The sequence below is a fragment of the Pteropus alecto genome, unplaced genomic scaffold (genome assembly GCF_000325575.1).
Source record: "Pteropus alecto unplaced genomic scaffold, ASM32557v1 scaffold188, whole genome shotgun sequence".
Lineage (NCBI taxonomy): Eukaryota > Metazoa > Chordata > Mammalia > Chiroptera > Pteropodidae > Pteropus > Pteropus alecto.
Window position 1 is genome coordinate 378,580 of NW_006441954.1, and position 19,823 is coordinate 398,402.

The window sequence follows — 19,823 nt, forward strand, 5'->3', positions numbered from 1 at the left end:
TAAGGTATAATACTCTCTGGAAGAATGGTAGAGACTAAAAAAATCAGATAAATTGTCCTGCATCATGAGAAATAACATATATCAATAGAAACCTGTATTCCACATTTAAAAAAATATATATATTTTCATTTATTAAAAATAGTATTATCAAGTTTGAGGCTATCCACTTAGCTCTGTCAACTCTGGATTTTTACAAAGAAATAGAAAACTTAAGAAATAATACTGATTCCATAAATCTCAAGGTGGTTTCTTCTGTGTCTTACAGTGGTTTCTCCCTTTGGAGTTTATCTATTTATTCCTTCTCTTTTACATGATACCTATAACCCTGTCTATAGCCCTTAGAGCAAATTTTTGAAGACAAGACTTATTTAATTTTTAGACCAAACACAACTGATGGACCTAGCAAATATCACATAAATCCCAAGAGCGAAAGATTCTAAACATGGTGATTTATTACTTTCTCTATTACTTGCTAAGCAGTACATTGGAAGTTTGTATATTCCCAGGTTAATTTGGAACTAGTCTAACAGTCAGTACTGATACTGATAATCAACCTTCACTTGATTGTATTGTTTATTAGAAAAATTATCAATAGTATCTCTCTTGGTTTTGCTTTGCTGGCACAGAAACGGCCTGTAATCACTTAACATATGCCATTGTAATCTTCCACAAGGATCTATCCCAGGATAGTAATTTCCTGACACATGACCCTTCTGTGTTCCTTGTGGATGCCACTATTTCAGAAGGCATTTTTTCCCATTGAACCTCCATGTGACCTCAGAATCTTTCTCAACACAACATTTGAATCTGCACTGTCAATGGACTGGTGTTTGTATATAAGATGAAACTTAATGTCCTCCTTGGCAAAGCACGAAATACATTTGCATTTTTATTTAATCCAAGATTCCTTGAATATTTAATTATTTATGATATAATTGTGAGCAGATGGCAGCCTACAAGTTATCCACTTATTCTGTGTGAGAGTAAGTAATATCTCTTGTTTGCAAATCGTTCCTCCTGGAATGTATAATGATCAATGCCTAGATACTTTCCATCTTTCAATTTTATGATTGACCTCCTTGTAGAATGCCAATGTACTGCTGTATGTGTTATGGAATGTTGACTCCATTAGAACTAGTCAAAAAAATTTGTGAACAGACACTAATTTGTTGACATTTTTGTGACTTCTGAAAAATGGACTTAAATTTAATAGCGAAATCACTAAAACAAAATGTCTTTTTTTTTTCTTGTCGAGAAAGTAAAATTGAAATATTGCACCAAAAATAAACTCCAAGAGGTCTAGAATTTTGGAGAGCTCTCTCAGAGACCTTTTGGAAAATAACTGTGGACAGTAGGCATATTTAATTATGATTGCTATATTTCTCCTCCAAATTTATAACGTGGAAAACCACTGAATTAGGTGAGAGGCCAACACCTTGTTAAAGCCTGGAGTTTAATTCCTGCTCATTTTCCAGACTAGAGAAATTACCTCTGATGTAATGTGGTAAGATTCATTTTAAACCCAGGTGACTTGTGCCTGTCAATTGTCGCTCCTTGAAGTATGTGAATTAATAAAATAATTACTAGTCAAAGTAGTATGTAGAAATCAGTAATGGAGAACAGGCATGGCCATCTTCCACGAAGTAGAGATGATATTGCTAAATGCCATGATTGGAGCTGTTGCTATTAAAATAGTAAGATAAGGTGCCCATCATGTTCTTTTCCCTCTCTTTCAATACTTGATAATTTTAAAATGTAAGGTTTTATCCTGAGTGATGACCACTTCAATGCGATTATTCTGGTTTTGATGGCTGTTCTAGCAACACAGACACCACCAACCTCTAAGCCATGGATTCATACAGTCAATATTTATAACATAATGTAGATCTGGACCCAAATGCTAGGAACACTACAATCTTATTGAATTTTTATTTAACTCTGGACAAAACTTTGTGTTGGCATGATGAAGTATGTAATTTTCCCCCTTCCTTTTGGGAGAATTTTAATTTACCAGAGTTATGTCAGTTCTTGTGGATTAATAATTTTCTCTGGGAAAAGTCATACTAAGCAAATGCAAAGACTGCAAAGAGCACTATTCAATAACTAGTCTAAAAATGTATTTCAGAGTTTATATTACCTGCCAAATTTCTTTCCGAACCTGTAGAAAAAATCTGAAAAGCCATGTTTAATATTTTAAGTCTTTTTGGACAACCTCTGAACATTATCCGTTAACTGTATAAACTAGAGAGTCTTAATCTTTCTGTTCTCAGACCCCTCAAATCTAAATGCGCTTAGTCCTCCCCCATTTTAACTCTTTGTGGTGCACTGCTTATTTGTCTACGTGTCAACAATGGCTTCCCACCTTTCTATATCTACCTCTACCCCATCCCAGACCCCAGCTCCAACTCCAGCAGTAGCAGTGGCTGCATCTGAGTGGATAGTGTATATAGAACACTATCCAAGAGACAGTTATAAGAGGGATAATACATCAAGAATAAAGCTAGAGTTCCTGCCATCAAGAAATTACTACCTTCTTGAGGAGACCAAATATATTAATTTGTAGTCTACCTGCTACCTACAAAACTCTCTCTCTCTCTCTATATATATATAGAACTGAAAATCCTCAATGATTATATATAGGTAAGTATATAGATAAACAGCAATTTCTGTTTTTAGATGCCAGAACAAAATCTATTTGGTATCACATTTGCACGTGCTCGCCTGTGTACGTGTGTGCACTCATGCACATACACGCACACACACCCACACTCATCCCTACCTGCTGGTGTCTTTCTTTACAAAAATGTCAAGGATTAAGCTGCCAGCTGTCTCAGTGAGAGATTTCGCTATAATTATTTCATTAATTTTACATGATGTACAACAGTAAGTTTATCTGTGTGCTGGTAAGTACTTTTGCAGTTAAAACTCCATCATATTTGTCAGAACAAATGAACAGAGCTCATTCTCCCTTATGTAAGATTCTTCGTTTTGTTTTTTGTTTTTGCACTTTTATTAGAACATAACTTTGCAATCTAGAGTGAAAGCGGCTTTGCTTAGTTTGTGGCCCAGAATTCACACTCATTAAAAGTTTGTTGAATGAAAATATTCTTGACAAAAAAATAAAAAATAAAACAAAAATTGATATGCTTGATTCTTTATTGACTGTCCTGGCTGAGATGGGTACTATATTTCATATTTTCTATTTCCTGGTGGGAGGTCTCCTAATTTTAAGTAGAAGTTGGAGGCAGAAGCTGGGAAAATTAGGCACCAAGCTAACAGAGGTGTCATAAATAGGCAGGGATGACTAGAGAAAATAATGCAAAATGACTGGAGTTTCCGGCTTTCCGGGGGATTGATGTGTTGAGAAATTGTATCAGGCAATAGAAGCCTGAATATTGTTATAAAGCTACTCTTGGCTCAGCTCACCTCAATCACTAAACCATGAAAATATAAGAATAAAAATATCAATGTTAAATTATAATGACCCCTGGCATCTATTGCATCTCATCGCTTAATTAGATTTATATTTTCAAAGAGTGTTCTCTGAAAAACTGTATTTTACTAGGGAAATCTAATTTGAGCAATCTAATTGTCAAAAAACCATTACTGCTGCTTTTTCTTTGCCTTTTTGGTGAATGCTGGGATAAAGCATCAGTATCAAATGATATTTGAAAAAAAGTTATAGTTGAAGGGGAAAAAAATAAAGGCCAGAGTTTTAATACCATTATTTCCATGAATCTGCTGGAGAGTTTGGATTAGTCTCTTTTTAGCAACCACCATCCTTTTAAAAAAAATCATATTCTTCTTACTTTTTCAAGAATTTTCTACTTTGGTTATCTTTCCTCTTAAACATAATCAATCTTTCTATCTCCATGGCACCATTCATGTATGATCTGGTCTTTTCCATCTAAATTAAAAATATGAAATGAAAGCTTACTATGTCCTCATATCCCTCTAGTTAACCTCCCTTCAATCCAAATTTCTAGTAAAAGTTACCTATACAACTAATTTTCCTTTCTCTTTTCTAAACTAGCTTCTATCTTCATCACTCCATCAAAACTACCTTAATGAACATTATTACAGCAACCTTTATGTTGCCAAATGCAAAGCGTGCTTTTCACAAACTACTTAACCTTGAAACATTTTTGTATCTTGGCTCTCCTAACATCATATTCTTCTGGTTCTCTCACACTCATAGGCTACACCTGTTAGTTTACATTATTGGCTCCCTCCCTCCACTTGAACTCTCCCTGGATAATTCCATCCCATTTCAATGGCTGTGTGAACATTGGGGGGCTGGTTTCTACTCTCTCAAGAGGCTCTTCCATAATTTTTACATGCATTTCATGTGAAGAGAATCTTTTTTATGAAGGTGCCAAACTGATAGCCATGACACAACCTCCAGCTCTTCAGCAATGGAAGGCACTGAGCTCTCAACCATGGAGGTGGCAAAGTCGAGTATTAGCGAAGTTCATAGACTCTCAATTCAAATTGCACAGATTTATATGTAATCTCTCAGTGTCTTATGTAATCTCTTGACCTGTAATACGAGATGATGATAATAATTGTATAGTAGTTCCCCCCCTATCCATGGGGATAAGTTCCAAGACTCTCAGTAGATGCCTGAAATCATGAGTAGTACTAAGTCTGTTACACGTTATATTTTTTCCTATACCTGCATACCTATGACAAAGTTTAAACTACTCTTGTGCCTTGGGGCCATTATTAATTAAAATTGGGTTACCTGAATATGAACACTGTGATATCTCGACAGCTGATCTGATAACCCGAATGGCAAATAAGTGACTACTGGGCAGGTAGTGTAGATGGCGTGAGTATGCTGGACAAAGGAAAGATTCATGCCCCAGAGGGGATGGAATGGGACAGCTTGAGAATTCATCATGCTACTCAAAATAATGTGCAATTTAAAACTTATGAATTATTTATTTCTTGAATTTTTTATTTAATTTTTTGGACTGCGGTTGACCATTGGTAACAAACTGCAAAAAGTGAAACTACAGATAAGGAAAGACTACTGCACCTACATCATAGCACTGTTGTGATAGTGAGTTAATAAGTATAAAGTGCTTGGACAATAATCTAGCCTATAGTAAAGGCTATCTGTAAGGAAATGTGAGGGGTCTGAGACTGCTCTTAACATCTAGTAAGTTAGTCTGTTAGTACTTCATGGATGCTGTCAGAAAACACAAGACTCTTGGGTCAGAGACAAAGAACTTTAATACTCTGGCAGAGAAAAGATCATGAGTGTCATATTTGTACCACCTCTTCTTCCCTTCCGCCTCCAAGTCCTTATGGGGCTGATGGGAAGGGTCCTAGTTGTTATAGCACAGCTAAAGAACCCTAAGCTTAGGGAATATGCCTCTTTTATAATGGGCTGTAAGCATGCTTGTTCTTTGCGCCAAGGGAAACATTATCTTTATTATAATTGGAAGTGAGAAAATCTGTCTATTCTCAGGAGGGAGACACACTAGCTCTATCGATCTTGCTATACAAACATTCTTGAAAAAAGTCCAGAACAAAAGGGCAATGCCTTACTCACAAGATGTGCAGAAACATGAGAGACTCATGGGGAACCTTCTCTCAACACTATATTGTCGGAACATATTATACCATCTCCTCTGTTGGACATTCCCTGTTCTCCCAAGGAGAATTCATTGCTTCCTCTTCTGTGCTCCACAAAAATTTTTGTATGTTGTAATGATATCACATCTAATACGTGTAAAGGTGGTTTATATTTGTTTCTCCTACTACCTTGTGAATTTCTTTAGAGCAGGTATCATGGCTTACTCATCATTTATATTCTTATCCCTACTTACATTCCACCACCAAGAAGCGTGTCTAAAATCGTTGATACTTAATATGTGTTGAATTATTTGTAATTAAAAAATTAATGCATGTCATGAGTGGGAAGACTTTTTCTCTTCAGTCTGTGATGAAGAATATTGTCATTCGAAAGAAACATGTGGCACTCAGGACAATATAGAAACTTGACTCTCATTAAGCAAATTGATGTTTGATTTTTAAATATAAAAAATAGAATTAGAGAAGCTGTTAGCAAAGTACGACTTTCCAAAGAAAATTTGTTTTGTTTTGTTTTTTTGATTCAAGAATAGAATGGTAAAAGGTACATTTAAACCCAAAGCATTAAAAATTCTGCGTATAGTTATAATAGTTTCTAGCTTCAAATTTATCCTGCTTGTAGTGGATATGCAGCACAAGGAATATTATGATTTAAATGAATATTTTGTGTTGTCTTCATTCTTCTTTAGAACTGTCAGACAATTCCTCAAGACAGAAACGATGTCCCCAAGGTGGTGAAGAGACACCTATATATAGATGCATATTGGTCTATGACTGTAATTACTTTGGTATCCATGGGGATGACAGGTGCTAAAGAAATGCAAGCTGATATTATGACACTAAACTGAGCTACACGATTTATCATTAAGCTTTGGCATCAAGAGAGTTCAATCTGTTCTGAAGTGTGGATAAGTATGGCAAAAGAGTGTTGTGTGCTTATTCTGAGTTTAAAGTGGTGTCAAATTGCGCCTTGGGAAGAGAAGAATTTAGGGTATTCTGTCCTGATGAAAATAATTGAATATTTATTCTGTGATTTCAGTTATAGTAATAGTTAGAAACGTGGTCAAATTTGTCAACAAGGGTGAAAGAGAATTATCTCCGGCAGTAAACCTTCAGATAAGAATAGAAAAGGTGAGACCAGAGACGGCATACTATAGTGATGAAAAGGCATAGCCTAGGGGAAAATCGCTCTGGGTTTAAATTCTAGCTCAGCCATTTTTTAGCTTTATTATCTTGGGGAAGTTCTTGAAATTGTTGAAACCTCAGTTTCCTTGTAAGGTGCCTCCATTCCAGACTTCCTGTGATGATTGAGAGTTATGATGCCTGTGTACTCCTCAGATACTGTTAATGTGCAATAGTTTGCAACTTACATATGTATTTACCTAAGAGTTTACTTTTAGTTGCTAAAAGTGCTTTTCTATAATTCCTAGCTGAGACCCCATGGTCCTGTTTCTCCCAGGATTCTCTAGAACACTAATTTTCAACCCTCGTTGCTTTTCTATGATGGGAAGGCTATTCTTCCTATATTTAAATGAGATAATGTATGAAATACCTTGAGAATGATGTATAGCCTGCGGTAAGCTCATCATAGTAGTAAATATATAATTGATTATCATTACCATCCATTTTGCAAGGATTCGCTTTCTTTTTTGAGCAGCCTTTTTTACCTGTTTCTTCCCCACCACTACTCTGCAAATGACAGCACTTGAACAGAATATCGAATTCTACACAAAGTCTCATTGAAATGCCAGGCAGACCCTACTGAGGTGCCAAAGTCTTCAACATTCACATGGATCCCCTCTCTTCCCATGCTTGCTCCTCCCTCTGATAATCGACCAGTTTCTGGTTTCCTTTTGCTGTCCCACCTTGAAATAACAATTGAGTGTCTCTGTGTATTGAATGTCTTTTATAGTTTTTTACTTTGAACCTTGGTGAAATCCTGACCTGGCACCTGGTTACCAGATGTCATCTTTGATTACTCCATTTGCTCCAGAGAAATGCAGCTTTGCAAGCGGTGCAGTAAATCAAATCGAGTTCACGACCATGAAATAGCGGGGACAGTTTCAAACATTCATTATACTGATTTCAGTGTCTTCTATCTGGCACAAGAACTCAAATACTCCCTGAGAGGAAAACATTCTATGCAGAATTATAATTATTGTCACAAGCAAGGTATCAGCAAGTATATATACATTAAAAATCACCTACTATTTAGATCCTTAATTTGTTTCTTCAGTGAGAGCTATTCCTGGAGAGTTTCTTTAAGGCTCACATGCATACAAGTAACTGTTAAAATGCAAAGTGACAGTTTAAGAGAACAGTAGGTGAACACATCTGTTCTGACAACCTCATCACATTTACCTCTACAAGATCAGAAATGTGGGATATACAAAATCTGGGATATACAAAACAAACAAACAAAAAATATTAAGAAGAAAACAAGGACAAAGAATCTTAGCATTTGGGAGGGGATGAGGTCAAGAGGGATGATGGAAAGGCTAGATTTGAGTAGGAAAGAAGGGAGAAAGAGGGAATGAGAAAGGGGGTGGGGGCAGGGAAAAAGGTGGGGAGAGGGGTAAGAAGAGGGAAGAGAGAAAGAGAGGATACCCTGAAAGTGAAGGAGGAAAACAGGGACAAGGAGCTGAAGTTTTTAAATATTTCATTAAAGGTTCATCTCCTAAAAAGTATTCTCTGTGTGTGTATATTTTAATTTTTGCCCGTGGATGTCAAATACAAGATTTAGAGTAGATTTAATATTCTAATTTAATGAAAGGGGAGAGGTATAACATAAAGGAAAGGTTATGAGTGGCTATAGGAGTTAATGAGTTTAATTTGAGCTTCATGACTATGCATGTTATTTCTAGTCTTTTCAGAAAACATGCAATGAAATTCCCATACAGTGCTTTTGCAGACTGTGGATTTTTCTGTTTATATCTCCCCCTCCAACTCACTTTTTAATTGTGTTTACACAAAGTAGTCTCTAATTTCTGCCAAGAGCAATGCAATTCTCTGCCTCAACTATATTTTGCTAAATATAAGCTAGAGAGAGAGTGGAGGAATGTTATGCTAACCTTGAAATCCTGTCAGCATGTTCCCTCCCTAACTTGACTGGCCAGCAGCCTAATGGGAAAATGAACAAGAAAGAAGAATTCAGTGACATATTTAGTCACGTAATGCTATAATTCTCCTTTCCAAAGGAATATAAAATTTTGGATGAAAGATCAAAGCACAAGCTTAAAAAGACAAAATGGTATGTTTCACACATTTCTCAATACCAAGTATTTGGTCTAAGTGATCAGATTTTTGTAAATGAAGGAAATGAAATAAAGGAAACTTACATCTCATCGAGGATACATAATGATGTGCTTCACCCTGGGATGGTTTTTATTCTCTTACACATTCACTGAATTCTCACAGTCATCTTGCAAGTTATACAGTGGAGGAAAACGGAGACTCAGAGAGGTTTTGATAACTTATCCAAATCTCAGAAGAAATTTCAAACCCATTTTGGCCTGAGTCCCAAACACTATATCTACTTCCAAACTTTCTTGGTTAAAAAAGGACCTCAAAATATCAGGAAGATGTCAGAAATGGCAGGGTCTAGAAATCGCTGTTGCTTTTCCATCCCATAAATTTAATAATAATGAAAGAGAAAAAAAAGATATCTGCTTCAAACATTTGTATTAATTATTTTCAGGAAGTCTTGGAATAAGATATTTAGGCTTAAAAAAGACTATTTGTTATTTCTTGTGTTAATTATGCATTACTACTTATCCAAAACGGAAATTTTGGAAAATGCAGAAAACCTTGGAGAAGAGAATAAAAATCATTAGTAAACCCACTGTGTGATTTAGAGTTTATCCTAGTTGCTAAAATAAAGCCATCCTAAAATTTTGTGAATTAGAAATTATAAAAATTAATTTCCCTCTCATATAAGAATTCTGAGAACATTTCAATTAGTGTAGTAGTTCTCTCTTCTTCAATGTGGCTTACCAGTTTACTCTAGCCATCAGGAAGAGAGGAAAGAACCATTATGCAAGAATTTATGTACAAATAGCTCTACTCACATCGTTTTCAAGAACTAAGTCACATGTCCTCTCCTAGACTCAGGCACATATAGTCCCTGGATAATCTGTTTGTCCTCTAGTGCTCAGGAGGAAGTATAGAATGGATTTCTGAAGAAAATGTCTCGAGCCAAAATAAACATTATTATATTTGATTTTAGATCTCTACAGAATCTTAATATGAATACCTATACCCACATGATTTAAAAGCAAAATTAGTATATTATAACTATTGTTTTGTAATTGTATTCATTAAATAGCTATGTTGGCACTATTGTCTGTTATAACATCACTATAATATGGCACAGATATTCCATCAGTTGGATGTGCCATACTTTATTCATCCAATCCTTGTAGTTGTTTCTAGTATTTCACTAATTTAAAAGTGAGATCGATGACTTTATGTAAAAATCTTTTTACACAACTCACAATTCTTAGAAGTTAACAGGTAAGAACTTGCTAATGTATCTTGTAGAAAGGATATTAGTACACTGTATTAGTACACTGTCCTATCAGCAACGTATGAGAGTAAAAACATCTGTAACTTGATAATATGAGAACCACCTACCCTTGACCTCCTTAGCAAAATGATCTCCAATTACTCTTGAAATGCATCAGACTAGGACTCAGCCTGTGAACATTCAATTGCCATTTAAAAATATTTACTTTCCACTTCCATGGAAAGAATATACTTCACCACCCTTTGAGTTTGTATTTGGCCATGTAATCTGCTTTGGCCAATGAGATGTCAGTAGATTTCATAAGCAGAAGTTTAAAATGTTCTTGCCTGATTGTATGGGCCCTTTTGTTCTTCTGCCATTGTCGTTAACAAAGATTCCCCTGATAGCATTCAATGCAAGGAAGACGAGAAATACAGGCAGGCCGGGGCACAGCAGGCAACTCAGAGCTACCCAGTCAACCCCAGCCTAAACCAGCCACATGTGAGTGAAACCAATACCTTAATGTTGTCTGTCACTGAAATCTAGTGGTTTATTATGCAGCAATACATAATTGACTGATACAGTGCCAACCGACAACACCTGTGACAAAGGAAAACCTACCAGTTGTGAAGCATATAACCTATTATGGGCAGGCCTGCTCTTTCTCTGGCTCTTTTCACCACTCTTTTTATCTCTCCAGTTAAGTGGTTGTCCCTTAATTTTCAAGTGTCAGTAGGCGAATGAGCTTAAGTTATTATTCTCGTTGTGCCATTTCGGTCTTTAATGTTGTCCATATTTGCTTTCTCTTTGTTCGAGTCCAGTACAAGAGCCTATAGAGTGTGGAACAGCTCTTGGCTTCTATAACGTGAAAAGGAAAACAATTATTAACAGAATCGGTCACAGACACCAATGGGATGTATCCTTTTACCCTACATTTTGTAAATGCAGTGTAATGAGATCATCGGCAAAGCCTAAACTCAGGAAATATGGCTGCAATGGGGAGGCTATGGCATAGTGTCTTAAACGCTTAATAAAAAATACAGCTTTACTTAAAAAAGAATAAGAATCGTCTAATGCCATGCCACCCTGAACGTTCCTGATCTCATCTGATCTCAGAAGCTAAGCAGAGTCGAGCCTGGTTAGTACTTGGATGGGAGACCACCTAGGAAGACCAGGTGTAGGCGTTAATAAATAAGTAAGTAAGTAAGTAAATAAATAAATAAATAAAAATAAAACATAAAAATAAGAACCACACAAAACTTAATACACTCTTATGGGTAATCTCTGAAAATTTTATTCTAGAAACTACTCAAGACTCAGACCTACTTTAGGAACAAATTATGGGCATTTTCAACATTTTTATTAACTCAGAACATCTATCTGCAAGACTATTCCATGGATAATGCCCTCGAGGCTGAAGCTGCTGCACTCATTCATTCGACATTTATTGAGAACTGACTATGTGCCAGGAATCCTGTTAAAGACCAGGAATCTAAAGGTGAATATACACATTCCCTGAGCTCAGTACGTTCACAACCTAGAAGAACAGATGTGAAACATAACTCTTGTAACGCCGTAATGGCACTACAGACAAGGCTCTCCCTGAGAAGAGAGGGGTGAGTTGCAGCCAGACCTCGACCCAGTGTTCTACTTTCATTCTAGCAAAGCATAGCACATTTCACATACCATGTCAGTATCATTATTGGTTTTTCTTGGCCTTCTACTACCAAACCATGTATTATTGTCCCGATTTTCCTACTCCCTCATAACCCGCCTCCTTTTTTAATAATTTATTTATAACTTCTGTAACCCCGCTGAGAGAAAACTCCCCACTGGTCTCCTTTCCTTATTTTGAGCCCCAACCCTGACTCCTCTTTCCAGTAGATTTACAGAGACTGAGATCACCCACTAAAGTTTGCAGAATGTTTGGAAGACTGCAAAGTAGTTCTGTCTTATACAGAAATGATTTAAAGCAAAAGTCATTTAGAAGTAGCTAAAGGAGACTGTTATTTCATTACCTGTCTGAGGCAAGAGAAAGTTACTTTTGTTAATCTGGGTCTCAGACTTGCTATCAGTGTTAAGAGCCATGATGGAAAATTCAACAGGAGAAGAAAGCAACACTTCAGCCCTACTCCTTCCTCCCCCAGGAGTTCTTGCTTTGCACTAAAATTAGAGACTATTAATTATTAAAGTCTGTTTCTTCTGAAAATTATACCAAGACTTTCTGATTAATGACTGAGGAAACTGATTAATGACTTTCTTATTAGTTTTTAAAAGGTCAAGTGCAAGTTTTTGCTAGTTGGTTGTGTAAAACCTGTTTTTTGGTCATTATACAACAGTGGCTTCCAAACCAGTCATGTACCATCAGGTTCATCTGGGAAACCTTTTATACATAAGGGTTCCAAGAACCCTCATTTGGAGCTTCTGATGGTTACAGAGTGGATCCAGAAACTCTGTATTGTTGTTAATAAGTGCCTCAGGTGATTTTGATAATTATCTTGACTAGGGAGTCACTAGAGAAGTTTCTGGGGAACACTATAACCCTTGAGATATTTAATCCTCACATTCTTCAAATTGTCTCATTTAACTTCCAGCCATAACAGTGACTATGATTCTTGTTTCTTAGACCACAGGGATAGTAGAAAACCGAGGCTCATGAATTCCTAAGCGCCAGGACTCAGCAGGATTCCACGTTCTTGGGACCAGTGAGTTTCACAGTCAGTGAAAGATTTGGGGGTTTATCTTCCACATGTGTGTATAATCAGGAAGGAGATAACTTCATGGTCCCATTTCTTCTCAGGAGTTCCCAGGAGAGTCTTCTATGACAGACAATTCTAAGAACACTGGTGACTCACTTGCCACTAAGACTGCCCTCTCTAGAGAGTTTTAAAGAATCTCTTCTTCGATGTAGCTAGTGATGCTTGCCACTCTTACCTCCATTCCTAGGCTGCTAAGTATGACATTTTTTGCCCTCTGAATGTTGCCTTGCTCTTTTTCAGGTTGTAATTATCTCTGTTGAGGGATCTAGATCAGCACTGACATACTTGGGGGGCGAGAATTCCTCCTTGACTTCTGCAACTTCTTTTCTTAGCAACTTCATGGTCTTTGGTGGGTTAAGTTACTGACCTACTAAGCTTCTCTTTATGTAGGATCCAGTCCACTTCTTGCAGATATCTGGGTCTTGACACAAGGAACCTAGGTCTAAGCTAGTTTGGCATGTCACTTGTAAGCACACTTTTAAGAACAATGCCCTAAGATCCCTGACAAAATACATTGAAGTTTCATAGTTACTAGGCTGCCTATATAGAGCTTTATGCTTCCTTTGGAGAATCACAGACACACACACACACACACACACACACACACACACACACACAAAGGGGAAAAGTTAGGGGTTGGAGACAGGAAAGAAAGAAGTAATATAAAAATAGGTACAAGTATTACCTGGTCTCTTTAATATTGAATCTATGATTGCTAGGCAACCAGTACCTGTGAACAGGTGCTGTTTAAATCATGGAAGAAATATGTTCTTAAGATTTTTACCAGATTTAGTAAGATTAACACATCTGAAATAATAGCAAACCACATAAAGCAGAATGTTATTCAGTGTTAAAGCATGTAGAAAAGACTACAATAAAGTGTTTTAGAATTCTATAGCATTGTCCTCCCTTTGTCCATTTCCGTATATTATCAAAAAGTAAACCCAAACTAACCACCACCACCACAGATAACAATGAAAACTTGCTTGATTGGCTTATGCCAATAATCTAGCTAGGGCTTTTTATTTTTTACTATCTTCTCTCTCTTCTTTTTCTTTTTTTGTTTTAACCTAGCAGCTAAGCATAACAAATGCAGAAAAACTAAATAGGAAAGTGGGAGTGCTGCCTCCCTTATTTTAGAGCTTGACAAGATGTGTTAGCTTTTACATTTTGAGCCCTGTAGGATGTCAGGCACTTCAGAGCAGGGGTGGCATCTATCTTTATGATGCTACTTGCACAGGCATCCTATTTGGATGAAATCATCCTTTGTTTCATTTATTATTTTTAAATAGAGTTTGTCAAGGTTCCCAATTGTCTTCTGAAGAGTCAATAGGTCCTCTAGTTTCATTTGCAAATCTGGGCACCTCACTGCAAAGCAACTGTGCTGCTGACTGCAGAGTGGCCTCCTGCCGTTAGCTGTGTGCATTCCTTCAACCTTCAGAATAGGCACACCCCAGAAGCTGGAAGCTCTTCATTGCCTTTTTTTAGGTTCTCCAGAGACACAGCAGTGACAGCGCACATTTGTCGTGGTCCCATGCCCCTTGCCATCACTATCAGATGCTCTACTGTGCCTGTTTTTGTGAGACAGTGGCTGCCTTTGTTGCCCAAGGGGATCGCCAGCAGAAGCTCCAAAAAACTCCAAAGCCTGGGGCCCACCTCCGAGATTCTGATTTAATGGACTGTAGTGCAGTGCAGCCTGGGCATGGATCTCTAAAGACCCCTGGGCAATTCTAATATATGGCCAAAGGTGAGTGGCATAGAGCAGTGTAGGACTGAGACTGTATTGTGGGAGTTAAAATGTAGATGAGGCTAAACCAAGAGAAGTTTTTAAAGAAATCATGTGCCAGAATGTACACAATCAAACTGGCATTTCTCTGTTGGAATTGTCCTAAGGGCCTACTTTGCATTCTCTTAAATAGCTACTGTGGGGACCAAAGTTTGTGCTTTCAAGTTGATGATGAGCCTTGGCAAGAGCCAAGTGATTAGATGGAGGTACCATTGAATTATTTTAAATCCACATGATAAGAATGATTAGGAAGTAATGAGACTGGTTTGTTTCACTCTATTCTCCATCCACCTGCTAGAATTACATTTTTCAGTGTAAATTAGATGACATCGTTCTCTCCTTAAGACTGTCCATTGGCTTCCCAGTAGAACAAAATCCGAAGTTCTTGTCAGGGTCTACACAATGATGTGGCTCCTTCCCACCACAATGAGCTCACCTCCTACTGCTTTCCCTTTCAATATACATCAGCCACACAGGCCTCTTTTTTGGTTCCTTGAACTCACCAAACATATCCCTACTTCAGGCCTTTGAATTTGCTGTTCCTTTTGTATGGAAAGCTCATTCCCTCAAATCTCCAAGTGAGTTCCTTCTTGCTATTCAGGTCTCAGTGCAAATGTCAAATCTTCAGAGAAGCTCTCCCTCCCACCTTTTATACTCTAGTCACCCTCTACCATGTTATGGTTTTCGCAGCACCTACTACTATCTGAAATTAACTTGTTCATCAGTGCATTTATTTGCTGTCTATCTCCTCTACCCAGAATCTCATTCTCTTGAGAGTGAAGGTCTGGTTTGTGTTGTTCACTCTCATATCTCCAATACCTACAATAGTAAGTGCCTGGTACATGTTAGGCACATAGTAATTACTGTTGGAAGGAAGAAGAAACAAACGAAGAAAGAAAGGGAGAGACAGAGAGAGGAGAACTTCTAGGAAGGTAATAAGTAGTTGATAATCTCTTCCTATTCCTAGTTTTTCGAATATGTGCTAAGCCATCTGCATTAGCAGTTTACCTTGCTCCTCCCCGGAACCAATGGAACTTGGATGAGATGTACATCAATATCTCTGTAGTCTTAGCTGCTCCTCTTTTAGAGCTGATACTCAACTGTTTTAGTGACATTTCTACCAGCAGCCTCCATGGATAGAAGCCTAGATCCTTATGATGATTAGGAAAAGCAGTAGCCATCAGCAAACTTTGGTCAAGTACAGACATCAGACCTGATAGTGCTGAAACATCTCAATATTCCATATAGGTTATTGAGAATCTATATGCCCTACATGTATGCAAAGTTTCTGAAATAAGAGTTTGAGAAGAAAGAGAATCCTATATGTGGAATATATGCTACAGGAATACATGATGACAGTTACCATATATCAAATGCATACTACATGCCAGCACTGAGCCAGCTTCTTAATATACACTCTGAGATTTAGAAGAACAGAGAAGGACTAGGAGAAAGAAGAGTCCATACAATCTTCTTCTCACCTAGGCAGTGGTTCAAAATCATATTATAAGGATCAACAGATAAGAAACTACTATAGATTTAGAGGCCCATAGATGAAACAGTCCAAAGGTCACACATGCGCAGTGCTGGTTGTAAATTCGGCACCCTCTCTCTCTTATACTAAACAGTCTTGAAGAACATGAGAGAGCTACAAGAAAGATTATGGGCCCTCATTTGAATGGGAGAGCAAACCATCTCCTGAGACATCTAGTGGGAGGTTTTGTTTCCATATTTTCAGAATAAGACATTGAACAAACTTTCTGATTCAAAATCCAGGACACCTGGTACAATTCAAAGTCTACTTTACAAACCCTGGTACTTATGAATATTTAGAATTTTTCATATCAATGCAGTTCCACCTGAGAATCTTGAGTGGCCCACACATCCCGATGGTTCAGTAGATCCTACTGGTTATAATATTTTTAAAAATCTTACTGCTTTACATGAAAACAGCATGACACTATATACCAGGTGGGAACAATGGAATACCAGGCTCCCTATGCCTAAAGAATCATCTTCTGCCTGAAAGTGTCCTCCCACCTCCTCAATTTCCCCTTAGGAGGTTCTTTCCTCCTGCTTGAAGAGGGGGTAGTATGAGGGTTGTAGCAATATTTTGTATTCCATTTGCTGCTTCCTGTTCTTGTCATCTCTGCTTTTCCATATGTTTTTATCAAGGATGGGAGTTGCACGTGAAAGAATTAAATGATTTGATTTTAGATATCCTGGGAAAGACAGTTTGCCAAGCAGGCTGGTAAATTGCCGCCTCTCTGTTTACTGTGGGTGTCTGTATTACACCATTGGTTAGTTTTCCTTTGGGATTTGCTGGTGATTTAACTTAACAAATAAGCTAAAAACCTGTCGGTAGGGAGAAGAGAAGTATGGAGAGGAAGATGGAAGTGAGGAGATATGGTTAGTAAATGAGATGTTGTCTCTGGAAGGGGCATAATAGACAACTCAAGAAGACTGAGAGTCTAAGATAATAGACAGGATCCAGAAAGGGAGAAGAAGATGCTAAGCATCAGCTTCTGGGAGTGTACCAAATCCTGGCATATGCACTGTCCTTTCTCCTTGGAGAAGCTTTTCTTTCTCAATCCACCACTGACTATTATTATTTGCTATTGTTCTCACTTCCCTCTAAACGCTCTCCCAAGGCTATCTCATCCACGCCCATGGCTTCCATTACTACTTTTGAGTTGACAACTCTAAAAACGAAATCTCCAGTGCAAACGATCATTCCTGAACATCTCTTGAATGTCCTAGAGACACTTCAAATTCAACAGGTACAAATGCAAACCCCAGTTCCCTTCCTTGCTCCTGTCTTTTACCTCTCAGGCAAACCTGTTTCTTCTGCCCAATTTCCCACCTCCATGAAGAGATCCAACAAGGAGCCCATGCACAAGCAGACATCACCCACACCAAGTCCTAGAGACTTTACCCTTTTATTTCCTTCCCATGTTGCTAATCTTCTTGCTACTACCTAAGGCGAGACCTCATCATTTCTTACCTGAAATGGAAATCTCAGAATTTGGTTCCACTTCTCCAATCCATGCTAATACTTCCATGACTTCACTTTGCACATGTTCTCATGTTCTCACTAACTGAAATAAGCATCATTATACCATTATATATTGAATTTTGCTATTTTCCATAAATTGTCTACAATCATCATAATTATCTTGCAAAGTACCTGTCATACTCAGACAGTAAACAATATACTTTACATTTGAAACCAGGTCTTACTGATTCCAAAGCTTTGCTCTTTTCGCTATTCCTCTCCCAGCCTTTTCTCTACACCCTCACCCATTCACTCTGCCTCCTGTTTCTCGGCTTGTGCATCATCAATTCCTATATATTTTCAGAATTGCAGTTGGGAGTTGGCTTTTCAAGACACTCTTTTTGAATACACATTCACCATATCATAATCTATTTTATATGCCTCTGTTAGGCTTTTATTACAACCCCCTGTTACCCTCCAAGACTGTAAAATACCATGAGAATAGTGATGGTGCATATACACACATACATACATACATACATACATACATACATACATACATACATACATACAAATTTTCTCTCCTCTATCTACCACTGTCTTATTCTGAAAGGAATATAAATGTAAATATTGAGTCTTTTGTCTTTTATTTACACTACTTGAATAGTTCCTGATACATACAATGTGTTGGGTAAGGTTTTACGAATGAATATATGATATCAATAAAACTCTGAAATAACAACCAGGATTATTAAAATCTCCATTTTAGTGAAGAGGAAAGTGAAGCTTGGGCAGGTTGGATGGGTCTGCTCAAGCACCCTAACAACTAAATAACAAAGTTAAGACCTGAATATTTGTCTCTTAGTCCAGTGTGACAAACAGTGCCACAACTTTTATGGTTTTTATTGCTTTTACATATTTGTTTTAGCTCCTTTCAATGGTCTTCTTCTTTTTTCTATTTCTTCCTTTTTTAGCAAGTCACTCTCTCTGAAGAGAGGCCCAGGGTTACTACTATGCTTCATCCACACCTCAATGCACACAAGCATTCCTAAATTTGCTTTTTCCTCCATCTCTGCTCTTATTTATCAGTTTGCCCATCTCCTCACCTTACTATATCTTTCATTTCAGACATTATATTTTTGATTTCTAGAAGTTTGACTTGGTTCAATTTTATATCTTCCATATTAACATGCCCAATCTTTCTTCTAGAATCTTGAGCACATGTAGTGCAGTTTTAATGTGTTTTAAGATCCTTGTATACTAACTATATCATCTTTGTCATTTCTGGTTGCTCTCAATTTACTGATATTTGTTCTTATTTTGAACTGTATTTTTCTGCTTCATTTCATGGCTGCATAATTTTTTATTCCATGTTAGACATTATGAATTTTAACCTGTTAGATATTAGATACCTTTTGTTCCCATAAGTTTTTCTTATAATTCTGTGATATAGTTAATATTCTTTGAAATAGTTCTATCCTTTCTGGTAATGATTTTAAAAAAAAATTTTGTGGAGGGGTGGGGCAGGGGGGCGTGGTTACAATACATTTAAGCCAGTGCTAATTTTCCTCTACTACTGATGCAAAATCTTTATTTTTTATGCTCTATGATGGTTAATTTTATGTATCAACTTGATTAGGCTAAAGGATACCCAGATAGCTGGTTAAACATATAATATATTTCTGGGAGTGTCTGTGAAGGTGTTTTAGAAGGAAAAATACTAGCATTTGAATTGATAGACTGAGGAAAGAAAATCACTTTTGCCAAGGTGGATGGGTCTTGTTTAATCCATTGAGGGCTTGACTAGAACAAAAAGGTAGAAGGGAAAATTTGCTCTTATTGATTGAGCCGGGATATTCATCTTTTCCTGACTTAGGACATCAGTGCCTGGTTGTTTGGTCTTCGGATATGAACTGTGCCTTACACCATTGGCCCCTTGATTCTCCAGTCTTTGGACTTGGACTGAATTTCAACACTGGCTTTTTTGGTTCTCCAGCTTGCAGGTTGGAGATCTTGGGACTTCTTGGTCTCAATAATCATTTAAGTGAGTTCCTATAATAAATCATTTTGGAAGTTTTATTCCTTAGCCTTAGATAGTCTCTTCTGATGAATGAGCTGATAAGTACTCAGCTGAAGACTCAAAGAAGATTCTTTGTAGATCTCTGGAACCTTCTCTCT

At 37.3% G+C, this 19,823-nt stretch overlaps 1 pseudogene; it reads left to right on the forward strand.

The window, feature by feature from the left end:
* Positions 1–11,173: 11,173 nt before the first annotated feature.
* LOC112485760 lies at positions 11,174–11,289 on the forward strand (annotated as a pseudogene).
* The last annotated feature ends 8,534 nt before the right edge of the window (positions 11,290–19,823 follow it).